General features: G+C 41.2%; 33 non-coding genes across 33 annotated transcripts; all 33 read right to left on the bottom strand.

Moving 5' to 3' along the window:
- Nucleotides 1–90: 90 nt before the first annotated feature.
- TRNAL-UAG (transfer RNA leucine (anticodon UAG)) lies at nt 91–172 on the bottom strand. Its single transcript has one exon. It is a non-coding gene; the product is annotated as a tRNA-Leu (tRNA).
- A 485-nt stretch (nt 173–657) lies between these two features.
- On the bottom strand, nt 658–739 carry TRNAL-AAG (transfer RNA leucine (anticodon AAG)). Its single transcript has one exon. It is a non-coding gene; the product is annotated as a tRNA-Leu (tRNA).
- A 445-nt stretch (nt 740–1,184) lies between these two features.
- On the bottom strand, nt 1,185–1,266 carry TRNAL-UAG (transfer RNA leucine (anticodon UAG)). Its single transcript has one exon. It is a non-coding gene; the product is annotated as a tRNA-Leu (tRNA).
- Nucleotides 1,267–1,751: 485 nt separating this feature from the next.
- TRNAL-AAG (transfer RNA leucine (anticodon AAG)) lies at nt 1,752–1,833 on the bottom strand. Its single transcript has one exon. It is a non-coding gene; the product is annotated as a tRNA-Leu (tRNA).
- Nucleotides 1,834–2,278: 445 nt separating this feature from the next.
- Nucleotides 2,279–2,360, bottom strand: TRNAL-UAG (transfer RNA leucine (anticodon UAG)). The gene has a single exon. It is a non-coding gene; the product is annotated as a tRNA-Leu (tRNA).
- Nucleotides 2,361–2,845: 485 nt separating this feature from the next.
- TRNAL-AAG (transfer RNA leucine (anticodon AAG)) lies at nt 2,846–2,927 on the bottom strand. Its single transcript has one exon. It is a non-coding gene; the product is annotated as a tRNA-Leu (tRNA).
- Nucleotides 2,928–3,372: 445 nt separating this feature from the next.
- On the bottom strand, nt 3,373–3,454 carry TRNAL-UAG (transfer RNA leucine (anticodon UAG)). The gene has a single exon. It is a non-coding gene; the product is annotated as a tRNA-Leu (tRNA).
- A 485-nt stretch (nt 3,455–3,939) lies between these two features.
- Nucleotides 3,940–4,021, bottom strand: TRNAL-AAG (transfer RNA leucine (anticodon AAG)). Its single transcript has one exon. It is a non-coding gene; the product is annotated as a tRNA-Leu (tRNA).
- A 445-nt stretch (nt 4,022–4,466) lies between these two features.
- Nucleotides 4,467–4,548, bottom strand: TRNAL-UAG (transfer RNA leucine (anticodon UAG)). Its single transcript has one exon. It is a non-coding gene; the product is annotated as a tRNA-Leu (tRNA).
- Nucleotides 4,549–5,033: 485 nt separating this feature from the next.
- TRNAL-AAG (transfer RNA leucine (anticodon AAG)) lies at nt 5,034–5,115 on the bottom strand. Its single transcript has one exon. It is a non-coding gene; the product is annotated as a tRNA-Leu (tRNA).
- Nucleotides 5,116–5,560: 445 nt separating this feature from the next.
- TRNAL-UAG (transfer RNA leucine (anticodon UAG)) lies at nt 5,561–5,642 on the bottom strand. Its single transcript has one exon. It is a non-coding gene; the product is annotated as a tRNA-Leu (tRNA).
- A 1,012-nt stretch (nt 5,643–6,654) lies between these two features.
- TRNAL-UAG (transfer RNA leucine (anticodon UAG)) lies at nt 6,655–6,736 on the bottom strand. Its single transcript has one exon. It is a non-coding gene; the product is annotated as a tRNA-Leu (tRNA).
- Nucleotides 6,737–7,221: 485 nt separating this feature from the next.
- TRNAL-AAG (transfer RNA leucine (anticodon AAG)) lies at nt 7,222–7,303 on the bottom strand. Its single transcript has one exon. It is a non-coding gene; the product is annotated as a tRNA-Leu (tRNA).
- A 445-nt stretch (nt 7,304–7,748) lies between these two features.
- On the bottom strand, nt 7,749–7,830 carry TRNAL-UAG (transfer RNA leucine (anticodon UAG)). Its single transcript has one exon. It is a non-coding gene; the product is annotated as a tRNA-Leu (tRNA).
- A 485-nt stretch (nt 7,831–8,315) lies between these two features.
- TRNAL-AAG (transfer RNA leucine (anticodon AAG)) lies at nt 8,316–8,397 on the bottom strand. The gene has a single exon. It is a non-coding gene; the product is annotated as a tRNA-Leu (tRNA).
- A 445-nt stretch (nt 8,398–8,842) lies between these two features.
- TRNAL-UAG (transfer RNA leucine (anticodon UAG)) lies at nt 8,843–8,924 on the bottom strand. Its single transcript has one exon. It is a non-coding gene; the product is annotated as a tRNA-Leu (tRNA).
- A 485-nt stretch (nt 8,925–9,409) lies between these two features.
- On the bottom strand, nt 9,410–9,491 carry TRNAL-AAG (transfer RNA leucine (anticodon AAG)). The gene has a single exon. It is a non-coding gene; the product is annotated as a tRNA-Leu (tRNA).
- Nucleotides 9,492–9,936: 445 nt separating this feature from the next.
- On the bottom strand, nt 9,937–10,018 carry TRNAL-UAG (transfer RNA leucine (anticodon UAG)). The gene has a single exon. It is a non-coding gene; the product is annotated as a tRNA-Leu (tRNA).
- A 485-nt stretch (nt 10,019–10,503) lies between these two features.
- TRNAL-AAG (transfer RNA leucine (anticodon AAG)) lies at nt 10,504–10,585 on the bottom strand. Its single transcript has one exon. It is a non-coding gene; the product is annotated as a tRNA-Leu (tRNA).
- A 445-nt stretch (nt 10,586–11,030) lies between these two features.
- Nucleotides 11,031–11,112, bottom strand: TRNAL-UAG (transfer RNA leucine (anticodon UAG)). The gene has a single exon. It is a non-coding gene; the product is annotated as a tRNA-Leu (tRNA).
- Nucleotides 11,113–11,597: 485 nt separating this feature from the next.
- Nucleotides 11,598–11,679, bottom strand: TRNAL-AAG (transfer RNA leucine (anticodon AAG)). Its single transcript has one exon. It is a non-coding gene; the product is annotated as a tRNA-Leu (tRNA).
- A 445-nt stretch (nt 11,680–12,124) lies between these two features.
- TRNAL-UAG (transfer RNA leucine (anticodon UAG)) lies at nt 12,125–12,206 on the bottom strand. The gene has a single exon. It is a non-coding gene; the product is annotated as a tRNA-Leu (tRNA).
- A 1,012-nt stretch (nt 12,207–13,218) lies between these two features.
- On the bottom strand, nt 13,219–13,300 carry TRNAL-UAG (transfer RNA leucine (anticodon UAG)). The gene has a single exon. It is a non-coding gene; the product is annotated as a tRNA-Leu (tRNA).
- A 485-nt stretch (nt 13,301–13,785) lies between these two features.
- On the bottom strand, nt 13,786–13,867 carry TRNAL-AAG (transfer RNA leucine (anticodon AAG)). Its single transcript has one exon. It is a non-coding gene; the product is annotated as a tRNA-Leu (tRNA).
- A 445-nt stretch (nt 13,868–14,312) lies between these two features.
- Nucleotides 14,313–14,394, bottom strand: TRNAL-UAG (transfer RNA leucine (anticodon UAG)). Its single transcript has one exon. It is a non-coding gene; the product is annotated as a tRNA-Leu (tRNA).
- Nucleotides 14,395–14,879: 485 nt separating this feature from the next.
- TRNAL-AAG (transfer RNA leucine (anticodon AAG)) lies at nt 14,880–14,961 on the bottom strand. The gene has a single exon. It is a non-coding gene; the product is annotated as a tRNA-Leu (tRNA).
- A 445-nt stretch (nt 14,962–15,406) lies between these two features.
- Nucleotides 15,407–15,488, bottom strand: TRNAL-UAG (transfer RNA leucine (anticodon UAG)). The gene has a single exon. It is a non-coding gene; the product is annotated as a tRNA-Leu (tRNA).
- Nucleotides 15,489–15,973: 485 nt separating this feature from the next.
- Nucleotides 15,974–16,055, bottom strand: TRNAL-AAG (transfer RNA leucine (anticodon AAG)). Its single transcript has one exon. It is a non-coding gene; the product is annotated as a tRNA-Leu (tRNA).
- A 445-nt stretch (nt 16,056–16,500) lies between these two features.
- On the bottom strand, nt 16,501–16,582 carry TRNAL-UAG (transfer RNA leucine (anticodon UAG)). The gene has a single exon. It is a non-coding gene; the product is annotated as a tRNA-Leu (tRNA).
- Nucleotides 16,583–17,067: 485 nt separating this feature from the next.
- On the bottom strand, nt 17,068–17,149 carry TRNAL-AAG (transfer RNA leucine (anticodon AAG)). The gene has a single exon. It is a non-coding gene; the product is annotated as a tRNA-Leu (tRNA).
- A 445-nt stretch (nt 17,150–17,594) lies between these two features.
- On the bottom strand, nt 17,595–17,676 carry TRNAL-UAG (transfer RNA leucine (anticodon UAG)). The gene has a single exon. It is a non-coding gene; the product is annotated as a tRNA-Leu (tRNA).
- A 485-nt stretch (nt 17,677–18,161) lies between these two features.
- Nucleotides 18,162–18,243, bottom strand: TRNAL-AAG (transfer RNA leucine (anticodon AAG)). Its single transcript has one exon. It is a non-coding gene; the product is annotated as a tRNA-Leu (tRNA).
- Nucleotides 18,244–18,688: 445 nt separating this feature from the next.
- Nucleotides 18,689–18,770, bottom strand: TRNAL-UAG (transfer RNA leucine (anticodon UAG)). The gene has a single exon. It is a non-coding gene; the product is annotated as a tRNA-Leu (tRNA).
- Nucleotides 18,771–18,979: the final 209 nt, after the last annotated feature.

The raw sequence follows: 18,979 nt of genomic DNA, 5'->3' as shown, positions 1-18,979 counted from the left end.
TACTGACACAGTCCAGGTATTTCTGAAAACTCACTGATTTACCTAATTTGCTAATCGTCACAAGATTGTTCTTTGCCCAACACTAAAAGCTGGCAGCAGTGGGATTTGAACCCACGCCTCCAAAGAGACTGGAGCCTAAATCCAGCGCCTTAGACCGCTCGGCCATGCTACCTGGGTGAAAAGCGATAAAATGTCCTTGGAGTAAGGGAAGTATAGCTGATTTTATTTTAAAGTAGTGTATGTGTGCTAACGGGCATATCTCTCTCCAACAGGACAAAGCAATAATTCTGAGAATTGTCTTTTCCTAAACATCAAAATGTACAAGTATCATATGAAAAGATTAAAGGATAAGCTCATTTAAAAGTAAGCAAATCATTAAGCTACATGAGATAAGAATTTGAAAACCTCAGAGGTAGTGGAGGTGGCAGCAGAGGGATTCAAGCCCACACACCCAAAGAGACTGCAGCCTTAATCCAGCACATCTAGACTCCACGACCATGACACTGCAAATGCTTGCTCCATTAAATAGCAAAACTGTTCAGGTATTTCTGAAAACTCACTGATTTACCTAATTTGATCATCATCACAAGATTGTTCTTTGCACAACCCAATCTACTATTAAATTCGACTTTTCATGAACTTCCTGACTGCAAAAGCTGGCAGCAGTGGGATTTGAACCCACGCCTCCAAAGAGACTGGAGCCTTAATCCAGCGCCTTAGACCGCTCGGCCATGCTACCTGGATGACAGCCGTGTCAACTTCCTTGGAGTAAGGCAAGTATAGCTGATTTCATTTTAAAGTAGTGTATGTGTGGTAATGGGCATATCACTCTCCAAAAAGACAAAGCAATAATTCTGAGAATTGTCTTTTCCTAAACATCAAAATATACAAGTATCATATGAAAAGATTAAAGGATAAGCTCAGTAAAAAGTAAGCAAATCATTACGCTACATGAGATAAGAATTTGAAAACCTCCGAGGTAGTAAGAGTGGCACCAGCGGGATTCAAACCCACACACCCAAAGAGACTGCAACCTTAAACCAGCACATCTAGACCCCACGAACCATGTTGCTGCAAATGCTTCCTCGATTCCATACTGACACAGTCAAGGTATTTCTGAAAACTCACTGATTTACCTAATTTGCTAATCGTCACAAGATTGTTCTTTGCCCAACACTAAAAGCTGGCAGCAGTGGGATTTGAACCCACGCCTCCAAAGAGACTGGAGCCTAAATCCAGCGCCTTAGACCGCTCGGCCATGCTACCTGGGTGAAAAGCGATAAAATGTCCTTGGAGTAAGGGAAGTATAGCTGATTTTATTTTAAAGTAGTGTATGTGTGCTAACGGGCATATCTCTCTCCAACAGGACAAAGCAATAATTCTGAGAATTGTCTTTTCCTAAACATCAAAATGTACAAGTATCATATGAAAAGATTAAAGGATAAGCTCATTTAAAAGTAAGCAAATCATTAAGCTACATGAGATAAGAATTTGAAAACCTCAGAGGTAGTGGAGGTGGCAGCAGAGGGATTCAAGCCCACACACCCAAAGAGACTGCAGCCTTAATCCAGCACATCTAGACTCCACGACCATGACACTGCAAATGCTTGCTCCATTAAATAGCAAAACTGTTCAGGTATTTCTGAAAACTCACTGATTTACCTAATTTGATCATCATCACAAGATTGTTCTTTGCACAACCCAATCTACTATTAAATTCGACTTTTCATGAACTTCCTGACTGCAAAAGCTGGCAGCAGTGGGATTTGAACCCACGCCTCCAAAGAGACTGGAGCCTTAATCCAGCGCCTTAGACCGCTCGGCCATGCTACCTGGATGACAGCCGTGTCAACTTCCTTGGAGTAAGGCAAGTATAGCTGATTTCATTTTAAAGTAGTGTATGTGTGGTAATGGGCATATCACTCTCCAAAAAGACAAAGCAATAATTCTGAGAATTGTCTTTTCCTAAACATCAAAATATACAAGTATCATATGAAAAGATTAAAGGATAAGCTCAGTAAAAAGTAAGCAAATCATTACGCTACATGAGATAAGAATTTGAAAACCTCCGAGGTAGTAAGAGTGGCACCAGCGGGATTCAAACCCACACACCCAAAGAGACTGCAACCTTAAACCAGCACATCTAGACCCCACGAACCATGTTGCTGCAAATGCTTCCTCGATTCCATACTGACACAGTCCAGGTATTTCTGAAAACTCACTGATTTACCTAATTTGCTAATCGTCACAAGATTGTTCTTTGCCCAACACTAAAAGCTGGCAGCAGTGGGATTTGAACCCACGCCTCCAAAGAGACTGGAGCCTAAATCCAGCGCCTTAGACCGCTCGGCCATGCTACCTGGGTGAAAAGCGATAAAATGTCCTTGGAGTAAGGGAAGTATAGCTGATTTTATTTTAAAGTAGTGTATGTGTGCTAACGGGCATATCTCTCTCCAACAGGACAAAGCAATAATTCTGAGAATTGTCTTTTCCTAAACATCAAAATGTACAAGTATCATATGAAAAGATTAAAGGATAAGCTCATTTAAAAGTAAGCAAATCATTAAGCTACATGAGATAAGAATTTGAAAACCTCAGAGGTAGTGGAGGTGGCAGCAGAGGGATTCAAGCCCACACACCCAAAGAGACTGCAGCCTTAATCCAGCACATCTAGACTCCACGACCATGACACTGCAAATGCTTGCTCCATTAAATAGCAAAACTGTTCAGGTATTTCTGAAAACTCACTGATTTACCTAATTTGATCATCATCACAAGATTGTTCTTTGCACAACCCAATCTACTATTAAATTCGACTTTTCATGAACTTCCTGACTGCAAAAGCTGGCAGCAGTGGGATTTGAACCCACGCCTCCAAAGAGACTGGAGCCTTAATCCAGCGCCTTAGACCGCTCGGCCATGCTACCTGGATGACAGCCGTGTCAACTTCCTTGGAGTAAGGCAAGTATAGCTGATTTCATTTTAAAGTAGTGTATGTGTGGTAATGGGCATATCACTCTCCAAAAAGACAAAGCAATAATTCTGAGAATTGTCTTTTCCTAAACATCAAAATATACAAGTATCATATGAAAAGATTAAAGGATAAGCTCAGTAAAAAGTAAGCAAATCATTACGCTACATGAGATAAGAATTTGAAAACCTCCGAGGTAGTAAGAGTGGCACCAGCGGGATTCAAACCCACACACCCAAAGAGACTGCAACCTTAAACCAGCACATCTAGACCCCACGAACCATGTTGCTGCAAATGCTTCCTCGATTCCATACTGACACAGTCAAGGTATTTCTGAAAACTCACTGATTTACCTAATTTGCTAATCGTCACAAGATTGTTCTTTGCCCAACACTAAAAGCTGGCAGCAGTGGGATTTGAACCCACGCCTCCAAAGAGACTGGAGCCTAAATCCAGCGCCTTAGACCGCTCGGCCATGCTACCTGGGTGAAAAGCGATAAAATGTCCTTGGAGTAAGGGAAGTATAGCTGATTTTATTTTAAAGTAGTGTATGTGTGCTAACGGGCATATCTCTCTCCAACAGGACAAAGCAATAATTCTGAGAATTGTCTTTTCCTAAACATCAAAATGTACAAGTATCATATGAAAAGATTAAAGGATAAGCTCATTTAAAAGTAAGCAAATCATTAAGCTACATGAGATAAGAATTTGAAAACCTCAGAGGTAGTGGAGGTGGCAGCAGAGGGATTCAAGCCCACACACCCAAAGAGACTGCAGCCTTAATCCAGCACATCTAGACTCCACGACCATGACACTGCAAATGCTTGCTCCATTAAATAGCAAAACTGTTCAGGTATTTCTGAAAACTCACTGATTTACCTAATTTGATCATCATCACAAGATTGTTCTTTGCACAACCCAATCTACTATTAAATTCGACTTTTCATGAACTTCCTGACTGCAAAAGCTGGCAGCAGTGGGATTTGAACCCACGCCTCCAAAGAGACTGGAGCCTTAATCCAGCGCCTTAGACCGCTCGGCCATGCTACCTGGATGACAGCCGTGTCAACTTCCTTGGAGTAAGGCAAGTATAGCTGATTTCATTTTAAAGTAGTGTATGTGTGGTAATGGGCATATCACTCTCCAAAAAGACAAAGCAATAATTCTGAGAATTGTCTTTTCCTAAACATCAAAATATACAAGTATCATATGAAAAGATTAAAGGATAAGCTCAGTAAAAAGTAAGCAAATCATTACGCTACATGAGATAAGAATTTGAAAACCTCCGAGGTAGTAAGAGTGGCACCAGCGGGATTCAAACCCACACACCCAAAGAGACTGCAACCTTAAACCAGCACATCTAGACCCCACGAACCATGTTGCTGCAAATGCTTCCTCGATTCCATACTGACACAGTCCAGGTATTTCTGAAAACTCACTGATTTACCTAATTTGCTAATCGTCACAAGATTGTTCTTTGCCCAACACTAAAAGCTGGCAGCAGTGGGATTTGAACCCACGCCTCCAAAGAGACTGGAGCCTAAATCCAGCGCCTTAGACCGCTCGGCCATGCTACCTGGGTGAAAAGCGATAAAATGTCCTTGGAGTAAGGGAAGTATAGCTGATTTTATTTTAAAGTAGTGTATGTGTGCTAACGGGCATATCTCTCTCCAACAGGACAAAGCAATAATTCTGAGAATTGTCTTTTCCTAAACATCAAAATGTACAAGTATCATATGAAAAGATTAAAGGATAAGCTCATTTAAAAGTAAGCAAATCATTAAGCTACATGAGATAAGAATTTGAAAACCTCAGAGGTAGTGGAGGTGGCAGCAGAGGGATTCAAGCCCACACACCCAAAGAGACTGCAGCCTTAATCCAGCACATCTAGACTCCACGACCATGACACTGCAAATGCTTGCTCCATTAAATAGCAAAACTGTTCAGGTATTTCTGAAAACTCACTGATTTACCTAATTTGATCATCATCACAAGATTGTTCTTTGCACAACCCAATCTACTATTAAATTCGACTTTTCATGAACTTCCTGACTGCAAAAGCTGGCAGCAGTGGGATTTGAACCCACGCCTCCAAAGAGACTGGAGCCTTAATCCAGCGCCTTAGACCGCTCGGCCATGCTACCTGGATGACAGCCGTGTCAACTTCCTTGGAGTAAGGCAAGTATAGCTGATTTCATTTTAAAGTAGTGTATGTGTGGTAATGGGCATATCACTCTCCAAAAAGACAAAGCAATAATTCTGAGAATTGTCTTTTCCTAAACATCAAAATATACAAGTATCATATGAAAAGATTAAAGGATAAGCTCAGTAAAAAGTAAGCAAATCATTACGCTACATGAGATAAGAATTTGAAAACCTCCGAGGTAGTAAGAGTGGCACCAGCGGGATTCAAACCCACACACCCAAAGAGACTGCAACCTTAAACCAGCACATCTAGACCCCACGAACCATGTTGCTGCAAATGCTTCCTCGATTCCATACTGACACAGTCCAGGTATTTCTGAAAACTCACTGATTTACCTAATTTGCTAATCGTCACAAGATTGTTCTTTGCCCAACACTAAAAGCTGGCAGCAGTGGGATTTGAACCCACGCCTCCAAAGAGACTGGAGCCTAAATCCAGCGCCTTAGACCGCTCGGCCATGCTACCTGGGTGAAAAGCGATAAAATGTCCTTGGAGTAAGGGAAGTATAGCTGATTTTATTTTAAAGTAGTGTATGTGTGCTAACGGGCATATCTCTCTCCAACAGGACAAAGCAATAATTCTGAGAATTGTCTTTTCCTAAACATCAAAATGTACAAGTATCATATGAAAAGATTAAAGGATAAGCTCATTTAAAAGTAAGCAAATCATTAAGCTACATGAGATAAGAATTTGAAAACCTCAGAGGTAGTGGAGGTGGCAGCAGAGGGATTCAAGCCCACACACCCAAAGAGACTGCAGCCTTAATCCAGCACATCTAGACTCCACGACCATGACACTGCAAATGCTTGCTCCATTAAATAGCAAAACTGTTCAGGTATTTCTGAAAACTCACTGATTTACCTAATTTGATCATCATCACAAGATTGTTCTTTGCACAACCCAATCTACTATTAAATTCGACTTTTCATGAACTTCCTGACTGCAAAAGCTGGCAGGAGTGGGATTTGAACCCACGCCTCCAAAGAGACTGGAGCCTTAATCCAGCGCCTTAGACCGCTCGGCCATGCTACCTGGATGACAGCCGTGTCAACTTCCTTGGAGTAAGGCAAGTATAGCTGATTTCATTTTAAAGTAGTGTATGTGTGGTAATGGGCATATCACTCTCCAAAAAGACAAAGCAATAATTCTGAGAATTGTCTTTTCCTAAACATCAAAATATACAAGTATCATATGAAAAGATTAAAGGATAAGCTCAGTAAAAAGTAAGCAAATCATTACGCTACATGAGATAAGAATTTGAAAACCTCCGAGGTAGTAAGAGTGGCACCAGCGGGATTCAAACCCACACACCCAAAGAGACTGCAACCTTAAACCAGCACATCTAGACCCCACGAACCATGTTGCTGCAAATGCTTCCTCGATTCCATACTGACACAGTCAAGGTATTTCTGAAAACTCACTGATTTACCTAATTTGCTAATCGTCACAAGATTGTTCTTTGCCCAACACTAAAAGCTGGCAGCAGTGGGATTTGAACCCACGCCTCCAAAGAGACTGGAGCCTAAATCCAGCGCCTTAGACCGCTCGGCCATGCTACCTGGGTGAAAAGCGATAAAATGTCCTTGGAGTAAGGGAAGTATAGCTGATTTTATTTTAAAGTAGTGTATGTGTGCTAACGGGCATATCTCTCTCCAACAGGACAAAGCAATAATTCTGAGAATTGTCTTTTCCTAAACATCAAAATGTACAAGTATCATATGAAAAGATTAAAGGATAAGCTCATTTAAAAGTAAGCAAATCATTAAGCTACATGAGATAAGAATTTGAAAACCTCAGAGGTAGTGGAGGTGGCAGCAGAGGGATTCAAGCCCACACACCCAAAGAGACTGCAGCCTTAATCCAGCACATCTAGACTCCACGACCATGACACTGCAAATGCTTGCTCCATTAAATAGCAAAACTGTTCAGGTATTTCTGAAAACTCACTGATTTACCTAATTTGATCATCATCACAAGATTGTTCTTTGCACAACCCAATCTACTATTAAATTCGACTTTTCATGAACTTCCTGACTGCAAAAGCTGGCAGCAGTGGGATTTGAACCCACGCCTCCAAAGAGACTGGAGCCTTAATCCAGCGCCTTAGACCGCTCGGCCATGCTACCTGGATGACAGCCGTGTCAACTTCCTTGGAGTAAGGCAAGTATAGCTGATTTCATTTTAAAGTAGTGTATGTGTGGTAATGGGCATATCACTCTCCAAAAAGACAAAGCAATAATTCTGAGAATTGTCTTTTCCTAAACATCAAAATATACAAGTATCATATGAAAAGATTAAAGGATAAGCTCAGTAAAAAGTAAGCAAATCATTACGCTACATGAGATAAGAATTTGAAAACCTCCGAGGTAGTAAGAGTGGCACCAGCGGGATTCAAACCCACACACCCAAAGAGACTGCAACCTTAAACCAGCACATCTAGACCCCACGAACCATGTTGCTGCAAATGCTTCCTCGATTCCATACTGACACAGTCAAGGTATTTCTGAAAACTCACTGATTTACCTAATTTGCTAATCGTCACAAGATTGTTCTTTGCCCAACACTAAAAGCTGGCAGCAGTGGGATTTGAACCCACGCCTCCAAAGAGACTGGAGCCTAAATCCAGCGCCTTAGACCGCTCGGCCATGCTACCTGGGTGAAAAGCGATAAAATGTCCTTGGAGTAAGGGAAGTATAGCTGATTTTATTTTAAAGTAGTGTATGTGTGCTAACGGGCATATCTCTCTCCAACAGGACAAAGCAATAATTCTGAGAATTGTCTTTTCCTAAACATCAAAATGTACAAGTATCATATGAAAAGATTAAAGGATAAGCTCATTTAAAAGTAAGCAAATCATTAAGCTACATGAGATAAGAATTTGAAAACCTCAGAGGTAGTGGAGGTGGCAGCAGAGGGATTCAAGCCCACACACCCAAAGAGACTGCAGCCTTAATCCAGCACATCTAGACTCCACGACCATGACACTGCAAATGCTTGCTCCATTAAATAGCAAAACTGTTCAGGTATTTCTGAAAACTCACTGATTTACCTAATTTGATCATCATCACAAGATTGTTCTTTGCACAACCCAATCTACTATTAAATTCGACTTTTCATGAACTTCCTGACTGCAAAAGCTGGCAGCAGTGGGATTTGAACCCACGCCTCCAAAGAGACTGGAGCCTTAATCCAGCGCCTTAGACCGCTCGGCCATGCTACCTGGATGACAGCCGTGTCAACTTCCTTGGAGTAAGGCAAGTATAGCTGATTTCATTTTAAAGTAGTGTATGTGTGGTAATGGGCATATCACTCTCCAAAAAGACAAAGCAATAATTCTGAGAATTGTCTTTTCCTAAACATCAAAATATACAAGTATCATATGAAAAGATTAAAGGATAAGCTCAGTAAAAAGTAAGCAAATCATTACGCTACATGAGATAAGAATTTGAAAACCTCCGAGGTAGTAAGAGTGGCACCAGCGGGATTCAAACCCACACACCCAAAGAGACTGCAACCTTAAACCAGCACATCTAGACCCCACGAACCATGTTGCTGCAAATGCTTCCTCGATTCCATACTGACACAGTCCAGGTATTTCTGAAAACTCACTGATTTACCTAATTTGCTAATCGTCACAAGATTGTTCTTTGCCCAACACTAAAAGCTGGCAGCAGTGGGATTTGAACCCACGCCTCCAAAGAGACTGGAGCCTAAATCCAGCGCCTTAGACCGCTCGGCCATGCTACCTGGGTGAAAAGCGATAAAATGTCCTTGGAGTAAGGGAAGTATAGCTGATTTTATTTTAAAGTAGTGTATGTGTGCTAACGGGCATATCTCTCTCCAACAGGACAAAGCAATAATTCTGAGAATTGTCTTTTCCTAAACATCAAAATGTACAAGTATCATATGAAAAGATTAAAGGATAAGCTCATTTAAAAGTAAGCAAATCATTAAGCTACATGAGATAAGAATTTGAAAACCTCAGAGGTAGTGGAGGTGGCAGCAGAGGGATTCAAGCCCACACACCCAAAGAGACTGCAGCCTTAATCCAGCACATCTAGACTCCACGACCATGACACTGCAAATGCTTGCTCCATTAAATAGCAAAACTGTTCAGGTATTTCTGAAAACTCACTGATTTACCTAATTTGATCATCATCACAAGATTGTTCTTTGCACAACCCAATCTACTATTAAATTCGACTTTTCATGAACTTCCTGACTGCAAAAGCTGGCAGCAGTGGGATTTGAACCCACGCCTCCAAAGAGACTGGAGCCTTAATCCAGCGCCTTAGACCGCTCGGCCATGCTACCTGGATGACAGCCGTGTCAACTTCCTTGGAGTAAGGCAAGTATAGCTGATTTCATTTTAAAGTAGTGTATGTGTGGTAATGGGCATATCACTCTCCAAAAAGACAAAGCAATAATTCTGAGAATTGTCTTTTCCTAAACATCAAAATATACAAGTATCATATGAAAAGATTAAAGGATAAGCTCAGTAAAAAGTAAGCAAATCATTACGCTACATGAGATAAGAATTTGAAAACCTCCGAGGTAGTAAGAGTGGCACCAGCGGGATTCAAACCCACACACCCAAAGAGACTGCAACCTTAAACCAGCACATCTAGACCCCACGAACCATGTTGCTGCAAATGCTTCCTCGATTCCATACTGACACAGTCCAGGTATTTCTGAAAACTCACTGATTTACCTAATTTGCTAATCGTCACAAGATTGTTCTTTGCCCAACACTAAAAGCTGGCAGCAGTGGGATTTGAACCCACGCCTCCAAAGAGACTGGAGCCTAAATCCAGCGCCTTAGACCGCTCGGCCATGCTACCTGGGTGAAAAGCGATAAAATGTCCTTGGAGTAAGGGAAGTATAGCTGATTTTATTTTAAAGTAGTGTATGTGTGCTAACGGGCATATCTCTCTCCAACAGGACAAAGCAATAATTCTGAGAATTGTCTTTTCCTAAACATCAAAATGTACAAGTATCATATGAAAAGATTAAAGGATAAGCTCATTTAAAAGTAAGCAAATCATTAAGCTACATGAGATAAGAATTTGAAAACCTCAGAGGTAGTGGAGGTGGCAGCAGAGGGATTCAAGCCCACACACCCAAAGAGACTGCAGCCTTAATCCAGCACATCTAGACTCCACGACCATGACACTGCAAATGCTTGCTCCATTAAATAGCAAAACTGTTCAGGTATTTCTGAAAACTCACTGATTTACCTAATTTGATCATCATCACAAGATTGTTCTTTGCACAACCCAATCTACTATTAAATTCGACTTTTCATGAACTTCCTGACTGCAAAAGCTGGCAGCAGTGGGATTTGAACCCACGCCTCCAAAGAGACTGGAGCCTTAATCCAGCGCCTTAGACCGCTCGGCCATGCTACCTGGATGACAGCCGTGTCAACTTCCTTGGAGTAAGGCAAGTATAGCTGATTTCATTTTAAAGTAGTGTATGTGTGGTAATGGGCATATCACTCTCCAAAAAGACAAAGCAATAATTCTGAGAATTGTCTTTTCCTAAACATCAAAATATACAAGTATCATATGAAAAGATTAAAGGATAAGCTCAGTAAAAAGTAAGCAAATCATTACGCTACATGAGATAAGAATTTGAAAACCTCCGAGGTAGTAAGAGTGGCACCAGCGGGATTCAAACCCACACACCCAAAGAGACTGCAACCTTAAACCAGCACATCTAGACCCCACGAACCATGTTGCTGCAAATGCTTCCTCGATTCCATACTGACACAGTCAAGGTATTTCTGAAAACTCACTGATTTACCTAATTTGCTAATCGTCACAAGATTGTTCTTTGCCCAACACTAAAAGCTGGCAGCAGTGGGATTTGAACCCACGCCTCCAAAGAGACTGGAGCCTAAATCCAGCGCCTTAGACCGCTCGGCCATGCTACCTGGGTGAAAAGCGATAAAATGTCCTTGGAGTAAGGGAAGTATAGCTGATTTTATTTTAAAGTAGTGTATGTGTGCTAACGGGCATATCTCTCTCCAACAGGACAAAGCAATAATTCTGAGAATTGTCTTTTCCTAAACATCAAAATGTACAAGTATCATATGAAAAGATTAAAGGATAAGCTCATTTAAAAGTAAGCAAATCATTAAGCTACATGAGATAAGAATTTGAAAACCTCAGAGGTAGTGGAGGTGGCAGCAGAGGGATTCAAGCCCACACACCCAAAGAGACTGCAGCCTTAATCCAGCACATCTAGACTCCACGACCATGACACTGCAAATGCTTGCTCCATTAAATAGCAAAACTGTTCAGGTATTTCTGAAAACTCACTGATTTACCTAATTTGATCATCATCACAAGATTGTTCTTTGCACAACTCAATCTACTATTAAATTCGACTTTTCATGAACTTCCTGACTGCAAAAGCTGGCAGCAGTGGGATTTGAACCCACGCCTCCAAAGAGACTGGAGCCTTAATCCAGCGCCTTAGACCGCTCGGCCATGCTACCTGGATGACAGCCGTGTCAACTTCCTTGGAGTAAGGCAAGTATAGCTGATTTCATTTTAAAGTAGTGTATGTGTGGTAATGGGCATATCACTCTCCAAAAAGACAAAGCAATAATTCTGAGAATTGTCTTTTCCTAAACATCAAAATATACAAGTATCATATGAAAAGATTAAAGGATAAGCTCAGTAAAAAGTAAGCAAATCATTACGCTACATGAGATAAGAATTTGAAAACCTCCGAGGTAGTAAGAGTGGCACCAGCGGGATTCAAACCCACACACCCAAAGAGACTGCAACCTTAAACCAGCACATCTAGACCCCACGAACCATGTTGCTGCAAATGCTTCCTCGATTCCATACTGACACAGTCAAGGTATTTCTGAAAACTCACTGATTTACCTAATTTGCTAATCGTCACAAGATTGTTCTTTGCCCAACACTAAAAGCTGGCAGCAGTGGGATTTGAACCCACGCCTCCAAAGAGACTGGAGCCTAAATCCAGCGCCTTAGACCGCTCGGCCATGCTACCTGGGTGAAAAGCGATAAAATGTCCTTGGAGTAAGGGAAGTATAGCTGATTTTATTTTAAAGTAGTGTATGTGTGCTAACGGGCATATCTCTCTCCAACAGGACAAAGCAATAATTCTGAGAATTGTCTTTTCCTAAACATCAAAATGTACAAGTATCATATGAAAAGATTAAAGGATAAGCTCATTTAAAAGTAAGCAAATCATTAAGCTACATGAGATAAGAATTTGAAAACCTCAGAGGTAGTGGAGGTGGCAGCAGAGGGATTCAAGCCCACACACCCAAAGAGACTGCAGCCTTAATCCAGCACATCTAGACTCCACGACCATGACACTGCAAATGCTTGCTCCATTAAATAGCAAAACTGTTCAGGTATTTCTGAAAACTCACTGATTTACCTAATTTGATCATCATCACAAGATTGTTCTTTGCACAACCCAATCTACTATTAAATTCGACTTTTCATGAACTTCCTGACTGCAAAAGCTGGCAGGAGTGGGATTTGAACCCACGCCTCCAAAGAGACTGGAGCCTTAATCCAGCGCCTTAGACCGCTCGGCCATGCTACCTGGATGACAGCCGTGTCAACTTCCTTGGAGTAAGGCAAGTATAGCTGATTTCATTTTAAAGTAGTGTATGTGTGGTAATGGGCATATCACTCTCCAAAAAGACAAAGCAATAATTCTGAGAATTGTCTTTTCCTAAACATCAAAATATACAAGTATCATATGAAAAGATTAAAGGATAAGCTCAGTAAAAAGTAAGCAAATCATTACGCTACATGAGATAAGAATTTGAAAACCTCCGAGGTAGTAAGAGTGGCACCAGCGGGATTCAAACCCACACACCCAAAGAGACTGCAACCTTAAACCAGCACATCTAGACCCCACGAACCATGTTGCTGCAAATGCTTCCTCGATTCCATACTGACACAGTCCAGGTATTTCTGAAAACTCACTGATTTACCTAATTTGCTAATCGTCACAAGATTGTTCTTTGCCCAACACTAAAAGCTGGCAGCAGTGGGATTTGAACCCACGCCTCCAAAGAGACTGGAGCCTAAATCCAGCGCCTTAGACCGCTCGGCCATGCTACCTGGGTGAAAAGCGATAAAATGTCCTTGGAGTAAGGGAAGTATAGCTGATTTTATTTTAAAGTAGTGTATGTGTGCTAACGGGCATATCTCTCTCCAACAGGACAAAGCAATAATTCTGAGAATTGTCTTTTCCTAAACATCAAAATGTACAAGTATCATATGAAAAGATTAAAGGATAAGCTCATTTAAAAGTAAGCAAATCATTAAGCTACATGAGATAAGAATTTGAAAACCTCAGAGGTAGTGGAGGTGGCAGCAGAGGGATTCAAGCCCACACACCCAAAGAGACTGCAGCCTTAATCCAGCACATCTAGACTCCACGACCATGACACTGCAAATGCTTGCTCCATTAAATAGCAAAACTGTTCAGGTATTTCTGAAAACTCACTGATTTACCTAATTTGATCATCATCACAAGATTGTTCTTTGCACAACCCAATCTACTATTAAATTCGACTTTTCATGAACTTCCTGACTGCAAAAGCTGGCAGCAGTGGGATTTGAACCCACGCCTCCAAAGAGACTGGAGCCTTAATCCAGCGCCTTAGACCGCTCGGCCATGCTACCTGGATGACAGCCGTGTCAACTTCCTTGGAGTAAGGCAAGTATAGCTGATTTCATTTTAAAGTAGTGTATGTGTGGTAATGGGCATATCACTCTCCAAAAAGACAAAGCAATAATTCTGAGAATTGTCTTTTCCTAAACATCAAAATATACAAGTATCATATGAAAAGATTAAAGGATAAGCTCAGTAAAAAGTAAGCAAATCATTACGCTACATGAGATAAGAATTTGAAAACCTCCGAGGTAGTAAGAGTGGCACCAGCGGGATTCAAACCCACACACCCAAAGAGACTGCAACCTTAAACCAGCACATCTAGACCCCACGAACCATGTTGCTGCAAATGCTTCCTCGATTCCATACTGACACAGTCAAGGTATTTCTGAAAACTCACTGATTTACCTAATTTGCTAATCGTCACAAGATTGTTCTTTGCCCAACACTAAAAGCTGGCAGCAGTGGGATTTGAACCCACGCCTCCAAAGAGACTGGAGCCTAAATCCAGCGCCTTAGACCGCTCGGCCATGCTACCTGGGTGAAAAGCGATAAAATGTCCTTGGAGTAAGGGAAGTATAGCTGATTTTATTTTAAAGTAGTGTATGTGTGCTAACGGGCATATCTCTCTCCAACAGGACAAAGCAATAATTCTGAGAATTGTCTTTTCCTAAACATCAAAATGTACAAGTATCATATGAAAAGATTAAAGGATAAGCTCATTTAAAAGTAAGCAAATCATTAAGCTACATGAGATAAGAATTTGAAAACCTCAGAGGTAGTGGAGGTGGCAGCAGAGGGATTCAAGCCCACACACCCAAAGAGACTGCAGCCTTAATCCAGCACATCTAGACTCCACGACCATGACACTGCAAATGCTTGCTCCATTAAATAGCAAAACTGTTCAGGTATTTCTGAAAACTCACTGATTTACCTAATTTGATCATCATCACAAGATTGTTCTTTGCACAACCCAATCTACTATTAAATTCGACTTTTCATGAACTTCCTGACTGCAAAAGCTGGCAGCAGTGGGATTTGAACCCACGCCTCCAAAGAGACTGGAGCCTTAATCCAGCGCCTTAGACCGCTCGGCCATGCTACCTGGATGACAGCCGTGTCAACTTCCTTGGAGTAAGGCAAGTATAGCTGATTTCATTTTAAAGTAGTGTATGTGTGGTAATGGGCATATCACTCTCCAAAAAGACAAAGCAATAATTCTGAGAATTGTCTTTTCCTAAACATCAAAATATACAAGTATCATATGAAAAGATTAAAGGATAAGCTCAGTAAAAAGTAAGCAAATCATTACGCTACATGAGATAAGAATTTGAAAACCTCCGAGGTAGTAAGAGTGGCACCAGCGGGATTCAAACCCACACACCCAAAGAGACTGCAACCTTAAACCAGCACATCTAGACCCCACGAACCATGTTGCTGCAAATGCTTCCTCGATTCCATACTGACACAGTCAAGGTATTTCTGAAAACTCACTGATTTACCTAATTTGCTAATCGTCACAAGATTGTTCTTTGCCCAACACTAAAAGCTGGCAGCAGTGGGATTTGAACCCACGCCTCCAAAGAGACTGGAGCCTAAATCCAGCGCCTTAGACCGCTCGGCCATGCTACCTGGGTGAAAAGCGATAAAATGTCCTTGGAGTAAGGGAAGTATAGCTGATTTTATTTTAAAGTAGTGTATGTGTGCTAACGGGCATATCTCTCTCCAACAGGACAAAGCAATAATTCTGAGAATTGTCTTTTCCTAAACATCAAAATGTACAAGTATCATATGAAAAGATTAAAGGATAAGCTCATTTAAAAGTAAGCAAATCATTAAGCTACATGAGATAAGAATTTGAAAACCTCAGAGGTAGTGGAGGTGGCAGCAGAGGGATTCAAGCCCACACACCCAAAGAGACTGCAGCCTTAATCCAGCACATCTAGACTCCACGACCATGACACTGCAAATGCTTGCTCCATTAAATAGCAAAACTGTTCAGGTATTTCTGAAAACTCACTGATTTACCTAATTTGATCATCATCACAAGATTGTTCTTTGCACAACCCAATCTACTATTAAATTCGACTTTTCATGAACTTCCTGACTGCAAAAGCTGGCAGCAGTGGGATTTGAACCCACGCCTCCAAAGAGACTGGAGCCTTAATCCAGCGCCTTAGACCGCTCGGCCATGCTACCTGGATGACAGCCGTGTCAACTTCCTTGGAGTAAGGCAAGTATAGCTGATTTCATTTTAAAGTAGTGTATGTGTGGTAATGGGCATATCACTCTCCAAAAAGACAAAGCAATAATTCTGAGAATTGTCTTTTCCTAAACATCAAAATATACAAGTATCATATGAAAAGATTAAAGGATAAGCTCAGTAAAAAGTAAGCAAATCATTACGCTACATGAGATAAGAATTTGAAAACCTCCGAGGTAGTAAGAGTGGCACCAGCGGGATTCAAACCCACACACCCAAAGAGACTGCAACCTTAAACCAGCACATCTAGACCCCACGAACCATGTTGCTGCAAATGCTTCCTCGATTCCATACTGACACAGTCAAGGTATTTCTGAAAACTCACTGATTTACCTAATTTGCTAATCGTCACAAGATTGTTCTTTGCCCAACACTAAAAGCTGGCAGCAGTGGGATTTGAACCCACGCCTCCAAAGAGACTGGAGCCTAAATCCAGCGCCTTAGACCGCTCGGCCATGCTACCTGGGTGAAAAGCGATAAAATGTCCTTGGAGTAAGGGAAGTATAGCTGATTTTATTTTAAAGTAGTGTATGTGTGCTAACGGGCATATCTCTCTCCAACAGGACAAAGCAATAATTCTGAGAATTGTCTTTTCCTAAACATCAAAATGTACAAGTATCATATGAAAAGATTAAAGGATAAGCTCATTTAAAAGTAAGCAAATCATTAAGCTACATGAGATAAGAATTTGAAAACCTCAGAGGTAGTGGAGGTGGCAGCAGAGGGATTCAAGCCCACACACCCAAAGAGACTGCAGCCTTAATCCAGCACATCTAGACTCCACGACCATGACACTGCAAATGCTTGCTCCATTAAATAGCAAAACTGTTCAGGTATTTCTGAAAACTCACTGATTTACCTAATTTGATCATCATCACAAGATTGTTCTTTGCACAACCCAATCTACTATTAAATTCGACTTTTCATGAACTTCCTGACTGCAAAAGCTGGCAGCAGTGGGATTTGAACCCACGCCTCCAAAGAGACTGGAGCCTTAATCCAGCGCCTTAGACCGCTCGGCCATGCTACCTGGATGACAGCCGTGTCAACTTCCTTGGAGTAAGGCAAGTATAGCTGATTTCATTTTAAAGTAGTGTATGTGTGGTAATGGGCATATCACTCTCCAAAAAGACAAAGCAATAATTCTGAGAATTGTCTTTTCCTAAACATCAAAATATACAAGTATCATATGAAAAGATTAAAGGATAAGCTCAGTAAAAAGTAAGCAAATCATTACGCTACATGAGATAAGAATTTGAAAACCTCCGAGGTAGTAAGAGTGGCACCAGCGGGATTCAAACCCACACACCCAAAGAGACTGCAACCTTAAACCAGCACATCTAGACCCCACGAACCATGTTGCTGCAAATGCTTCCTCGATTCCATACTGACACAGTCCAGGTATTTCTGAAAACTCACTGATTTACCTAATTTGCTAATCGTCACAAGATTGTTCTTTGCCCAACACTAAAAGCTGGCAGCAGTGGGATTTGAACCCACGCCTCCAAAGAGACTGGAGCCTAAATCCAGCGCCTTAGACCGCTCGGCCATGCTACCTGGGTGAAAAGCGATAAAATGTCCTTGGAGTAAGGGAAGTATAGCTGATTTTATTTTAAAGTAGTGTATGTGTGCTAACGGGCATATCTCTCTCCAACAGGACAAAGCAATAATTCTGAGAATTGTCTTTTCCTAAACATCAAAATGTACAAGTATCATATGAAAAGATTAAAGGATAAGCTCATTTAAAAGTAAGCAAATCATTAAGCTACATGAGATAAGAATTTGAAAACCTCAGAGGTAGTGGAGGTGGCAGCAGAGGGATTCAAGCCCACACACCCAAAGAGACTGCAGCCTTAATCCAGCACATCTAGACTCCACGACCATGACACTGCAAATGCTTGCTCCATTAAATAGCAAAACTGTTCAGGTATTTCTGAAAACTCACTGATTTACCTAATTTGATCATCATCACAAGATTGTTCTTTGCACAACCCAATCTACTATTAAATTCGACTTTTCATGAACTTCCTGACTGCAAAAGCTGGCAGCAGTGGGATTTGAACCCACGCCTCCAAAGAGACTGGAGCCTTAATCCAGCGCCTTAGACCGCTCGGCCATGCTACCTGGATGACAGCCGTGTCAACTTCCTTGGAGTAAGGCAAGTATAGCTGATTTCATTTTAAAGTAGTGTATGTGTGGTAATGGGCATATCACTCTCCAAAAAGACAAAGCAATAATTCTGAGAATTGTCTTTTCCTAAACATCAAAATATACAAGTATCATATGAAAAGATTAAAGGATAAGCTCAGTAAAAAGTAAGCAAATCATTACGCTACATGAGATAAGAATTTGAAAACCTCCGAGGTAGTAAGAGTGGCACCAGCGGGATTCAAACCCACACACCCAAAGAGACTGCAACCTTAAACCAGCACATCTAGACCCCACGAACCATGTTGCTGCAAATGCTTCCTCGATTCCATACTGACACAGTCAAGGTATTTCTGAAAACTCACTGATTTACCTAATTTGCTAATCGTCACAAGATTGTTCTTTGCCCAACACTAAAAGCTGGCAGCAGTGGGATTTGAACCCACGCCTCCAAAGAGACTGGAGCCTAAATCCAGCGCCTTAGACCGCTCGGCCATGCTACCTGGGTGAAAAGAGATAAAATGTCCTTGGAGTAAGGGAAGTATAGCTGATTTTATTTTAAAGTAGTGTATGTGTGCTAACGGGCATATCTCTCTCCAACAGGACAAAGCAATAATTCTGAGAATTGTCTTTTCCTAAACATCAAAATGTACAAGTATCATATGAAAAGATTAAAGGATAAGCTCATTTAAAAGTAAGCAAATCATTAAGC

This window comes from Anomaloglossus baeobatrachus, chromosome 5 (genome assembly GCF_048569485.1).
Source record: "Anomaloglossus baeobatrachus isolate aAnoBae1 chromosome 5, aAnoBae1.hap1, whole genome shotgun sequence".
In the NCBI taxonomy this organism is placed as follows: Eukaryota; Metazoa; Chordata; class Amphibia; order Anura; family Aromobatidae; genus Anomaloglossus; species Anomaloglossus baeobatrachus.
The sequence above is the reverse complement of the archived record's forward strand: the minus strand, read 5'-3'. Positions and strand labels throughout refer to the sequence as shown.